This window comes from Gossypium arboreum, chromosome 6 (genome assembly GCF_025698485.1).
Source record: "Gossypium arboreum isolate Shixiya-1 chromosome 6, ASM2569848v2, whole genome shotgun sequence".
NCBI lineage: Eukaryota > Viridiplantae > Streptophyta > Magnoliopsida > Malvales > Malvaceae > Gossypium > Gossypium arboreum.
In genome coordinates this window covers 14,432,646-14,445,835 of record NC_069075.1, presented here as the reverse complement: position 1 = coordinate 14,445,835, position 13,190 = coordinate 14,432,646, and the positions used below count along the sequence as shown (strand labels likewise).

The 13,190-nt window shown below is 38.5% G+C and overlaps 1 non-coding gene across 1 annotated transcript; it reads right to left on the bottom strand.

Moving 5' to 3' along the window:
- Positions 1 to 9,645: 9,645 nt before the first annotated feature.
- LOC128294412 (small nucleolar RNA R71) lies at positions 9,646 to 9,752 on the bottom strand. Its single transcript, XR_008284724.1, has one exon. It is a non-coding gene; the product is annotated as a small nucleolar RNA R71 (small nucleolar RNA).
- Between the last annotated feature and the right edge of the window lie 3,438 nt (positions 9,753 to 13,190).

Sequence of the window (13,190 nt, the reverse complement as noted above, 5' to 3'; positions counted from 1 at the left end):
TGATACCGTTTGTTTTCAATGAAACTAGACTCAAAAAGGAATCTACACATATAAGGCATGACTTCTAATTAATTCTGGATAATTTATGGAAAATTTTCAAAGTCGCGACAGGGGACCTAGAAACCGTTCTGGCCCTGTCTCACGAGAACTTTAATATCTCTCGGTATACTGATCATATGATCGTTTTGTTACTTTCATATGAAAATAGACTCGTCAAGGTTCGATCATATAATTTATTCACTATTTAATATCATTCCTACAAATTTTGGTGATTTTTCACATCCACGTCACTGCAGCTGGCAGCCTCTGTTTTTAAGGTAGGCTTTACCTATATTGTAGTTCCCATGGACCAACTATAGTCTAGTCATACTTAGGTCCACATATGATCATATTTAACCATTCCAATGGCTGATCATGTGACCAACTCTCTCATTCCAAACCATAATCACATCATGAAACCAAATATAATTACAAACCACATATGGTCAAATTCCATACTCCACTATTACGAACCATTTTTGCATGGCCGCATACATATACATCACAAGTACTTAAAATAACCGAGGATAGTCCTATACATGCCATATCCAAAACTCAACTAAAGGAGTACCAAAAGGGCTTTGATAGTGTGGTTGACTTCAACTTTTATGATCCCGAATCCGATCGCTAACGAGCAAAATCTATAAACAGAGAAACAAAGAAACGGAGTAAGCAATTTATGCTTAGTAAGTTTGAGCCATAATATACACACAACCAAAGCATAGCATTCAAGTAGCTAAACAATAATTCATATGCACAATTTCTCAAAGACATGCTTACTTCACAATCCCAACTCTTATATTCATACGCAAATAACGGCCTAGTTAATGCCGATAGCTCATTTATCATTAGAGCGAATATTCATGCGCATTTACTCATAGTGTGTAAAGCACACACAAAACATACCTTGTTGTTGGGAATTTCACATGTGCAATAACTGAAAATTTTCCAGCAGCTTATAAATTTCAATTCACATACCTTGGAGTTTATCCGGATATAGCTACTGTTCAAAACACCTTCGGGACATAGCCCGGTTATGGTAACCCGCACAAATGCCTTCGGGACTTAACCGGATATCACAACTCGCACAATTGCCTTCGGGCTTAGCCCGGTATCATAGCTTCGCTAATTGCCTTGGGCTTAGCCGATATCATAGCTCGCACAATTGCCTTGGGCTTAGCCCGGTATCATAGCTTCGCTGACATTGCCTTGGGCTTAGCCCGATATCACTCGAACATTCATACACATCTTTGTTTCATTTTCACAACAAAACTTTTATGCACAATTCACTTAACAAAAATATCATTTCGGCTCAATGGCCATATACAAGGCGAATTTCGATTGCTTATTACTTCATTCAATCGAATCAAAATCTAAGTTTCGATACTCGAAAACTTACCTCGGATGTTGTCGAATGATTCCGATGGCTATTCGACTACTTTTTCCTTCCCTTTATCGGATTTGGTCCTCTTTGCTCTTGAGCTTAATTTAGCAAATAAATTGATTCAATCATTTGAGTATCAAAAGAGGAACTCAAGGCACTTAGCCCACATATATTCACTAGACATTAAAGTCACATAAGTACGGAATTCATGAATCGACTCAACACACAAAGCCTTCAACATGCTTACTCATGGCGAACAACACAACCTCTTAGGTACTCATTCATGGGCCGATTATGCATGTTGATGTTGAGGCCAATTACATGTTTAATACCACACATGCATGGCACACATTTTACTAGCTAATGCTTTACATATTGTAGCTCAATACACATCTATCATTTGCTTCATAATCAAAACACAATCACATGAAAATACATACTTTGAGGTAGTATATATGTCATTCCAACACATCATGTGCAAACATATATATATATATAGGTGCATGGCGAATCTCAAGGGGTTCATACCCATCCAAACACAAATTTTACCAATCAAGTAACAAGCATAAATCATGCTCATGGATGCACCATGGTCGAATACATCACAACCATACCCTTTTAACTTTGGTCATGGTTAAACAAAGAATTCAATGTCCTACTCAAGAATACTAAAAGAAATTTCAAGAGTAGTCAATCCATCATTACATGCATCATCAACAAGCTTCACATTTAGCATGCAATGGCTTTAACACAATATCAACCTTGGCCAAATACCATTTTCATGGCATAACAGGATTTGAACCATGGCTAACATGCACATCAAGTTAGCAACCAAAACAAGCATGAACCTCATGACACAACCTCAAACATACCTTAATCTTGATGCAATTATAGCCGAATCTCCTTCTAGTTCTCTTCTAAACCAAGTATGAAGCAAAAATCCTTCCTTTTCCTTAGTATTTTCGGCCAAAGAAGAGAAAATGGATGAACAAAATTTTTTTCTTTGCTTCTCTTTCACTCACGGCAAAAGGGGAAAGGATGAGCAAATTTTGATTTTTTGTTTCTCTTCCTACATGCTTATTTTTTTATCATTTATCACATCATGCATTAACAAAACATGTCATAACATGTTTTCCTTGCCCATATTCCCTTGTCATGGCCGCCACAATACCATCTTTGGGGAAATTTGACATGCAAATCCTTTATTTTTGCATGCATGATCAACTAGTCATCACACATTTCCCCATCATACTTTCAAAGTTTACTACTAGGTCCTTTCTAGTGAAATTCACATTTATAATTCTAAATTGAAACATCAAAATGTCATACACAAATTAACACATATCATAGGCATCAAAATAAATTTTTAAATTATTTTTATGCCTCGGTTTTGTAGTCCCGAAACCACATCCTGACTAGGGTCAATTTTGGGCTGTCACAGTTGGAATAGTGATATAAATTATAATAAGTAAAATATATTTGTTACAATAGTTTTGGACAGAAGCAGTAGTTCAAATTTGAAAATTCACCAAAAAATTTAGAAATCTACTTAGTGGTTGAATTAAATATGGGATTAAATCTTATTGAGTCTAGTTTTGCATAAAATAAACGGTGTAAGTAATGGAATTGTAGATTATGAGATATAATTTTTTGTGAGAAAATGTCAGAATGATCTCAAGTTTCTCTATTCCAAACTTTGAATAATTATTAAAAATTGTAAAAAAAAATTAGGAGATGAAATTTATAGTCTTAAAATATTGATGAGTTTATTTTTAAGGGAAACAAATAGAAACTGTAGTAGCCCAAATTTGACTGGGCTCAAATAAAACAAAAGAAAATAAATAAATAAATAAATAAATATCTATTTATTAAATAGTCCATTAAAAAGTCCAGGTTACAAAGCCCAAACATTAGGGTCCAATGTCTAAACATCACAGACCAACCCAAACCCCACATCGGGCCCAAATTTTAAAACCCGTTACACAGCAAACCCCTAAAAACACTTGATCCACCTATCAGGCTAACCCAAATCTAAAACCAGCCCAAAAGGCCCAAATGACTTAAGAGAAGCAGGAAACCCTAGGGTTTCCTGAAGACTACAGCGCCACAGCATCTTCTGGAAGCCTCAGGGAGCATTTGTTCAACTCCCCAAATCAAGGCCATCAATGCACTGTTGACACGACATTAATGCGTTGTCCAGAAACTTGTCTCTCACGACCGTTCAGCTCCTGAATCAAGGCCCGATCGACTCTGTTCCAGTGACCTTTTCGTTGCCGAGATCATTTCCTCTGTAGCAGTCCTAGCCTTGGATTGTGTAAAATCCTGATTTTCGGGTTTTTTTGTGATTCTCGAGATTTTGGTAAATTTTTTTTTAAAATTTGATATTTGGTTGTGAAATTCATAATTGGAGTGTGTAAATGGGCTTATGGAAGGCCCATGTGATGGCCAAAACCCGGTAGAATTTTTGAATTTTGGACTTAAGAAGTTAGAGGCTTTGGATAGGTGGCCTTATTACAAATTGTGGGTAAAAAGTATCACAAAAGAGCCTCTGGTAAAGTGGCTAAGTGACTCCACTAAGGAACTAAAGAGGTGGCGGGTAAATGGTTGGGGGAAACCTGGGTTCAATTCATTGTGATGGCAAATGTGGTGTTATTTTTATGCTTTGAGCATGCAGGAGTTGTAGCCGAATGGAACTCTGTGGGAGAGAGTTTGAATAGTCAAACGCTTGAATTAAGGAGTGACAAGGGGAGAGATTTTAGGGATTTGAGAGAGAGATAGAGTTGGCCGAATAGAGGGGATTAGAGAAGGGATTTCGGCAGAGGGGTATTAGGTTTGTATTTCGACATTTGGGAGCTTGTTGTGCCGTTTTCTTCTTTGTAAACCGTAGGATTAGTCTTTTCTTTTTCCTTCTTCTTCTCTAGCCGAACCTACCACCCTTCCATTCATCATCTTTCTTTCTTTTCTTTTTCTAAAACCAGTCCACTACTCCCTTCCGTTCTTCTACTACTTTTTTTCCTTACCTCCACTTCTGCCGAAAAGCCGCAAAAGCCGAAACTAGTGAAGCTAGGTGGTACCGATTTCTTGTTGACCAGCAACCCTCTTTTTCCCTTCACTTTTTGGTGGCCAATCCCTTTATCTTCTAATCTTTAAACAGTTCAAGAAGGGAGACTATGGTAAGTATTCGTACTCTAAATCGATTCAGTAGTAACTGTTAACAAAATCCGAAACCCCTATAGTTAAGGGAGGTGGTCGATTAGAGATATAAGCCTTATTGGGCTTTTTCATTTGATTTTTATGGTTTGTCTAGAGTAATAGTTACGTTGGAGGAGCAGCAAGGCATGGGGTGTCGATTTGGATAAGCTTGGATCATATCGTTAAACCCTGTGAAAGTAAATGAACTATAGCCATTAGGGGTCTTTGGCCGAATGTGGTAAGGTAGATTTTGGGTTTGATAAGTATGATTTGTACACTAAAAGTGGAGGTGGATAATTGTAGGTTGTCGTGGGAGACTTCGTTGGTGAATGTCACAAAACGGGTGTGTAACGAACCCTCTTTCGTAGCTTAAATCGATATATGCCGAAAAGCCGAAATCCCAAAATTCTGGCATTTCGAGGACTCGTGAGCATGCGAATGCTCATAGGTTAGTTAGATTCGTTAAGTTCGATGATCGGGATCGTTGGAATAGGTAAGGGCACGATTTTGGTGCACGATGGTAAGTTAGGCCTCGAGGGGCTGAAATCGGGCCCAATGGGCTTCCGGGTCCATTTAGGGTAAATTTGACAGAAAATGGAACTTGGATATATTGCTTGTTAAATGAGTAGATCTGATGTAAAATTTGGATTATGAGGGCTTAAAGGGCTAGATCGGCATTCGTAGGGCCCATTAGGGGTTTTGGGCCCAAAAGCCCGAATTTGATTAAGTGCGTTAAAATCATTGTTTAAACACTTGGAGTTATTGATAATTGTTAATGAACATGGAAAACCCTGATATTTTGGTAAAATTACGAAATTACCCTTATAATATGAAAAATGACCATTATACCCCTAGGGTTTAATTATGAATTTGATGCATGAGATTTTGATATACATGATTTGACATGATATGCACATGATATGTATGATATGTACATGATGTATTCATATATGCATGGGTTGGGTTTTTATGAATGGAGGAAGTGCAAAAGGGCTATGCCCCAGTTTACCGAAAAGGGCTTTGCCCCAGTTTATCAAAAAGGGCTTTGCCCCAGTTATTAAAAGAGGCTAGGCCTCCAATTATATGATAAAGCATCTATGCTGCCAGTAGAGAGTTTTGGTTGGGTGGGTTGAGTTATTCCCCACATGGAGAGCTTGGTTGGTACGGGTGGAGAGTAGCGGTTGGTGGGTTGAGTAGTCTCCCCAAACGGGCTTGCATACATCCATTAATAGTGCATATGGTATTGATTTGGGCCTATGGGCCATACCGTTTACAATAAAGGCTTCGGCCCAGTGATATGAATTATGAAAAGGCTTTGGCCCAGTAATCGTTTAACGAAAGGCTTCAGCCCAGTATATGTTGAGACTGATTTTGGGCTTAGGCCCAGTATGCTGATATTGTTTTGGGCTCTAAAAGGGGCTTGTTGCACACTGAGTTTCCAAACTCACCCCCTTCCTTAACCTTGCAGGTGAGCCTTGATGTGGGGACTTGGAGCCGAAGGGGATTCAGAGTGGCCACGGTGATCACTTTTGGACTTTAAAATAAGTAACTGGTTTCCTTTAGTTTAGCTTATTTACTATTTATTTTTGGGTTGTAATAAGGCCATTTTAACTTTATTTCTTTTTCTTTTCTAGGATTATTTTATTTTTAATAACTTTAAACTTTCTAATAACAATTCAAATGGGCTAGACTTAGGGCACATTTTCAAAACGATACTTGTTTTCAAAATAACACAACGTCACGATTATTCGGTTTATCAAAGATATCCACTCAAATAAATTTCAACTCATTATAACCAAGTGTGGCAATGGTTGTGGGCATGTCTAGGATTGGATCCAATCGAAGAGCTTGATACTTAAGCAGCCTTCATGGCTCACCTCCTCTGTTCGGATACCTACCTGGTGCACAGCTTCCATTCAGTTTGTTAGCTTAACAAAAGTCGGTTATTTAAAACACTAAAACGAAACGTGGATTTTTAACTTCAATGTGGCACGTCAAATTCGACCATAACGTCTGGGCCGGGTTTGGGGTGTTACAGATTGTGCCACCATCAGCGCTTCAGCATTCATCACACCAGTGGCCCTTGAATCACCGAGATCCTCGCAGTCACCTGCAGGAAAATTGGAGAGTACACTGACTTATGCAACACGGCCAAGTCACACGCCCGTATGCTAGCCGTGTACCAATTAGGGGACATACTGACTTCTACCATACGGCCAGTCATGTGCCCGTGTGTGAGACTATGTCGAGCATACTGACTTCAATTCAGTTTCAATACCAGGGGACACATGGCCGTGTAACAAAACCGTGTGTCACACACGGCTGAGATACACTATCGTGTCTCTGCCCGTGTGGACAAAATAGGCTATTTGCAAAGCCATTATGCCACCCTATTTGCATAATTCCATTCCATCTATTACTTATCAAACATACCATAATTGAACACTTATATACAACCAAAACATTATACAAAATTTAGCCAAATCACATGGCTTAGACTTATATCACAAAATGTACCAAAAATTCATTATCTCAAGTAACCATATTTGTCAACTTTAATACTAGCCTATACATGCCATATTTACTTATATCCATAAGTTCAAAAGTACCAATCAATAACTGGATAGTGTGATGCGTAACTCTGACTTGTCTGAAATGAGTGAGCTATCAAACCTCTATAAAACATGAAAAAAAGAAACAGAGTAAGCTTTATAGCTTAGTAACCCCGTATAATTTGTAATTAAACTTACCATTTATACATAATCAATGCAATTAATCAAGGTGTAATCAATTCAACTACCAAATGCCTAACACAAACATTAATCACAAGTTAGTCACCTAAATTCATGAAACCATCCATTAACTCAATGTAATTACTCAATACATTATATCATTTTAACTCACATACATCATATACATCATTTATAACATTTTACCTTTGATAAACCGTAATTTATACATATTTTTATCCCATGCTTAGCCCATTTAAGAATGGTTTCTCCTTAGATTTCGTGAATTCAATGCTCTTAATCCTTTAATTTCATGTTTTATACTTAGGTGAGCATAAGAGAGTAAAAAGAGCGAGAAACGGGCCGAAAATAGAGAAAATGGACCCACGTGGGAAATCAACACGGCCTAGACTTCCTCACACGGGCGTGTCACACGGCCGTGTCCATTTTGCAGGATTGAAGCACGACCTACACGGGTAGACTACGCGTCCGTGCCTATTCAACAGCCTTGACCACGGGCTGGAGTAATCATACATGGGCGTGTCCCTGTCGAGCCCAAGTATAGTCTTATTCAAAAAAGGCAAATTTTTAGGGCTCTTAGGCATTCAAAAGCCTATTTAAACACCTAATGAGGCACTTAAGAGAGGAGGCAGAGTAGAAAGCAAGGAATTACTCAAAGAAAGCCGATTGATCCTTCTCAGAAGTCGGATTCATCATCAAGACTAAAGATCTCCCTTCAAGTTCCTTCAGGAGTTTTGGGTTTTCTTATGTTTTGTTATCTTTATGCTTTTGAGATGTTTTCTTTCATAAATATGAACTAAACCCCCTAAATACCTAAGGGGAATGAAACGTAAGATGGATCTTGTTATTATTATCTGAATTGTATGATAAATATTTGACTTGTTCTTAATTATGTGTTGTTAATTCTTGTTTTAATATTCCAAGATATTGATTCAAGCTAAGCTCTTATTCAGAGGAGGAATAGACCGTGTCTAAGAGTAAATTTGTCATAATTAAGTGGAGTTGATTGCGCACCTAAAGATAGGGTGACAAGATTTTGCCGGATTAGGGTGAAACCTAATAAGGGAATCCATAGATCTAGTTAATGCAATTTTAGGGTGTTAACTAGAAAGAGATTTCAATTATTCAATCGAGGGTTAGACGTTACTAGTCTCGAGAGAGATAATAATATAATAGGGATTTCTACGGATCAAGTCAAATGAATAAATCGTCTGATTCAGAGTCAAATAACAAGTGAAGTCTAGGTGGATTTTTCCTTAGGTATTGTCTTAATCAATCAAAATTTCCCAAAAGTATTTTCCCAAATTTTCTTTCTGTGCATTCTTAGTTTAGTAATTAGTTTAGATAACCAAACCTCTTAATTTTTAGGCTAGATAAAAAAAAAGAAGTAAATACTAGTACTTGTGGTTCCCTTGGGTTCGACAATCCGGTCTTGCTGAACTATACTACTATTCGATAGGTACACTTGCCTTAATCGTGATAATAAGTTAGTCTCAAGAATGATTCATTCATAAATCTTTAAAACCTGTCACGAATATCACGTATCAAGTTTTTGGCGCCGTTGCCAGGGAACTAGGATATTAGGAACACTCGATTTTTATTACTTTAGCCATTTTCTTTTGCAATTCAAATTTTTATTTTATTTTTATTTTTTAATTTTCTTTTCTAATTCTTCATTTATTTTCTGCTGACAGGTTTTTCTAGTTTATGACCAGAAGAAACCCGTCAGGACCACTACTTTTTGACGGTAAGATCTACTGCATAGTTCGTAAAAACGGAAGAGAAATAAGGCGAAGCTTATGATACACAGAGGAAGAGCAAGAGGACAATATTTCAACCGCAACCGAGGAGATGGGTGAAAACCAAGAAAACCCGCTACCCCCTGCGATTGCTGCTAATCAGAATCCTGCTCCACATACTATGTATGATTATGCTAAACCTTCTTTAACAAGAACTGAATCAAGCATAGTTAGGCCTGCTATTGCTGCAAATAATTTTGAACTGAAACCTAACACCATTCAAATGATCCAACTGTTTGTTCAGTTTGATGGTTTGCAGGATGAGGATCCCAACGCTCACTTGGCAAATTTCTTAGAATTTTGTGACACTTTTAAAATTAATGGCATTTCTGATGATGCCATTCGCCTTCGGTTGTTTCCCTTTTCGTTGAGGAATAAGGCTAAAACGTGGTTGAACTCGTTGCCACGAAGATCAATCACTACTTGGGAACAAATGACCGAAAAATTTTTATTAAAATATTTTCCATCGGCTAAAATAGCCAAATTACGTAATGATATCTCCTCTTTTGTGCTGATGGATTTAGAAACACTCTATGATGCATGGGAGAGATACAAGGACCTTTTGCGAAGATGCTCTCACCATGGGTTACCACTTTAGCTATAGGTCCAAATGTTTCACAATAGCCTGAACCCTTCGACTTGACAGATGATCGACGTAGCCGCTGGCAGAACTATCAATAATAAGACACCTGAAGATGCTTATGAATTTATAGAAGAGATGTCACTAAATAACTATCAGTGGCAAGTCATGAAGACAAAGCCAACAAAATCAGCTGGCGTTTTTAACATCGATTCGGTCACCATGCTCTCCAATCAGGTAGAATTATTAAATATAAAAATTGATGGTTTACTTGGTTCCTCACAAGTACACCCAGTAATGCAATGTGAAGCAAATGGAGGTGGATCGAGCAGTTTAGAATACCCACCTTATGGCCACAAGATGGAGAACGAGTAGTTAAATTACATGGGTAACAATCCTCGATCTCAAAACAATCCTCATAGCAATACTTACAATGCAGGTTGGAAGAACCACCCAAATTTTTCATGGGGAGGCCAAGGAAATCAGAGACCACCACCCCCTCTAGGCTTTCAGTAACCACCGTACCAGTAGGAGAAAAAGTCAAACCTTGAGGAGATGCTAACTAAATTCATCTCAGTGTTAGAAACTCATTTTTAGAATACCGAGACGGCACTCAAAAATCAACAAGCATCAATCCAAGGGCTCGAAACACAAATTGGACAGCTTGCCAAGTTGATTTTCGAACAACCACAAGGTAGCCTGCCAAGCAACACTGGATCTAACCTAAGGGAGCAACTCAACGTGATTGCCATTGAAGATGAGGAAAGGTTAGTTGCAGAACCAAGGCCAGAAACGGTGGTAAGCAAAGGTAAGGATGAGGTAGGCCACAATGAGCCAAAGCCGGTAAGTACAGAATATAAACCTCATGTGCCATACCCGAATGCAACAAGGAAAGACCGATCAAACGAACAATTTGGTAAATTCCTTAAACTTTTAAAGAAACTATATATTAACTTACTGTTTATTGAAGTCCTTTCGCAAATGCCAAACGCAGTCAAGTTTTTAAAGGAGCTTCTAGCAAATAAACGGAAGTTAGATGAAGCATCGCATGTGGAGTTGAATACGGTATGCTCAGCCATTCTACAAAATAAGCTGCCCAACAAACTCAAAGATCCAGGGAGTTTTATGATTCCTTGTTTAATTGGTAGTTTAGATGTTCATAATGCATTAGCTGACTTAGGGTCAAGCATTAATGTTATGCCTTATAAAATGTTTAAACAGCTAGGTCTTGGGAAACCCAAACAAACTTTAGGATGAGCATTCAATAGGCTGATAAAACTATTAGATTTCCTAGAGGTATCATTGAAGATGTTCTTGTTAAGATCAATAAATTTATATACCCAGTAGACTTTGTTGTTCTAGACATGGAAGAAGATAATAACGCACTTTTGATTTTAGGATAACCCTCTTTAGCGACTGCTAGAACCATTATTAATGTTGGTACAGGTGAACTCACACTTCGTGTGGGAGATGAAACAATCACCCTTCAAGCTCGTAATTCGAATAACACATCAAAAATTGAAGGTGGTTGTATAAATCATTCTACTAAAACTGACCATGTGGTGTGACCTACTTTGCAGGAAATAAGTTCGGAGAACCTACAAGAGCCATGTTCAAACAACATCAAAGGACCTATCTATGAAGAACGAAGGCTACAAATCGAGGAGCTAGATGAAAGGTGAACACAGAAACTAAGAACACTTGATAAACCGAAACTGATCCAGGACGAGCTCAATACATAACCAAATCAACTTAAGGTTGGAGACAAAGTACTACTAGATACAGCAGACCCTCGCATTGCTACTTCTGAACCTAATGAAGAAATTCCTCTTACGGTACTCAGTATTTTCCCTTATGGTACAGTCGAGGTAATTCATCCAAAATTTGGCACATTTAAGGTAAACAATACTCGTATTAAAACCTTATGTTGATAAAGTTGATAGCAGGGATAAGGAGTGTAAACTCCTCGCACCACCTTGACCATGCAGAAGAGAGGCAACTCCAGCTTAAGACTATAAATAAGTGCTTCTCAAGAGGCAACCCGAGCACTAATAGTAATGATTTATTTAAGTTCTAGTTTTTCACATCTAACCTACTAACTGAGTCTTGAAACACAGGGTTTTCCCATCCACACGGCCAGGCACACGAGCGTGTCGTAGGCCATACTCACACCACAAGAGGAGACACGGCCATGCGCTACGGCCGTGTTAAAATAGTGTAAATTTTTTCCCCAACACAGGATGCGATAAGTCGCCACTGCCATGGGATAAGGCCATGGGCGAAACTGCCAAAACAACACGGACATGCGACACTCCAGTGCTTTGAAACCGTGGGCGAACCAAACGCCCGTGCCATCCATCCGTGGTCGACAGTGTCAAAATGAACATGGGCGTGGACCTATGTACACGGGCATGGGAGAAGCGAACGAAGCAAGACACAGCCGTTCGACATAGCTGTGTACACCCACACGCCCAAAGAATAGGGTGTGGACCGAATGTTAGACACGCCCAAATTCAAAATTCGTGAAACACACAGGCAAAAATTAGGCCCCATGGCCGTGTGCCCCAAAATCTATATAAACCCCGCACAATTCATTATCTCCCTCCCTAAAAATCCCTAACCCTAGCCACTGCAAACTTCACACGCCCTACCCCTCACGCCCGTGCGCCACCTACAACACCGATTCCGATGCCCCAAGCTACTTCCTTTTGTGTTTGTTTACTCTTTTCTCTCTATTTTCTTTAAATATGTTGCTTATTTCATGATTTCAATACTCTATTGAACTATTTTGAATGAATATTCATAGTTAGAATATTAAAATACTCATGCTTGTTTTATAAAAATTTTTCCATTTTAGTTACTACATTATGCTATACTCTTTCATTTTTCCTTGTTTCCATGAAATTTATGCTTACCCACATGTATTCATTTATATTTCCGTTGCATTATTCCTATAATCCTATAAGTTGATATATTTAAATGTTTTAGTTTGTATCATCTAGTATGTCAATCTCATGAAATATTCATATTTAATCTTGATTTTCCATACTATTCTTGGGTCATATTGGTTAAACTTCGATTTTTGTTCACTACAGATATACTATGTCATCTTCACGAGGAAGGAAAACCACTGTCCCAGCTTCGAAGAAGAAAAAAGGACCAACGTCATCCTCGGGTCCTACCGCAAAGATTAGGCACCTATTCCTCCAGGTTCCCTTGGGACCCAAGGAAAAATTATATCAGATATTATGGGCCTGACCCCTAGGTGTGGGCCACTACATTGATTGGGCCGCACTAGAATAGATTCATTTGGCTGACGCGGTCCGAGCCCTCCTGACGACTGACCCGTGGGGGCTCTTCTTTGAGATCGTTGAGCCAACGTATATCGAGTTCACATTGGCACTCTGCTTGACGTTCCATCTTTAGATCGTCATGACCAACTTCGA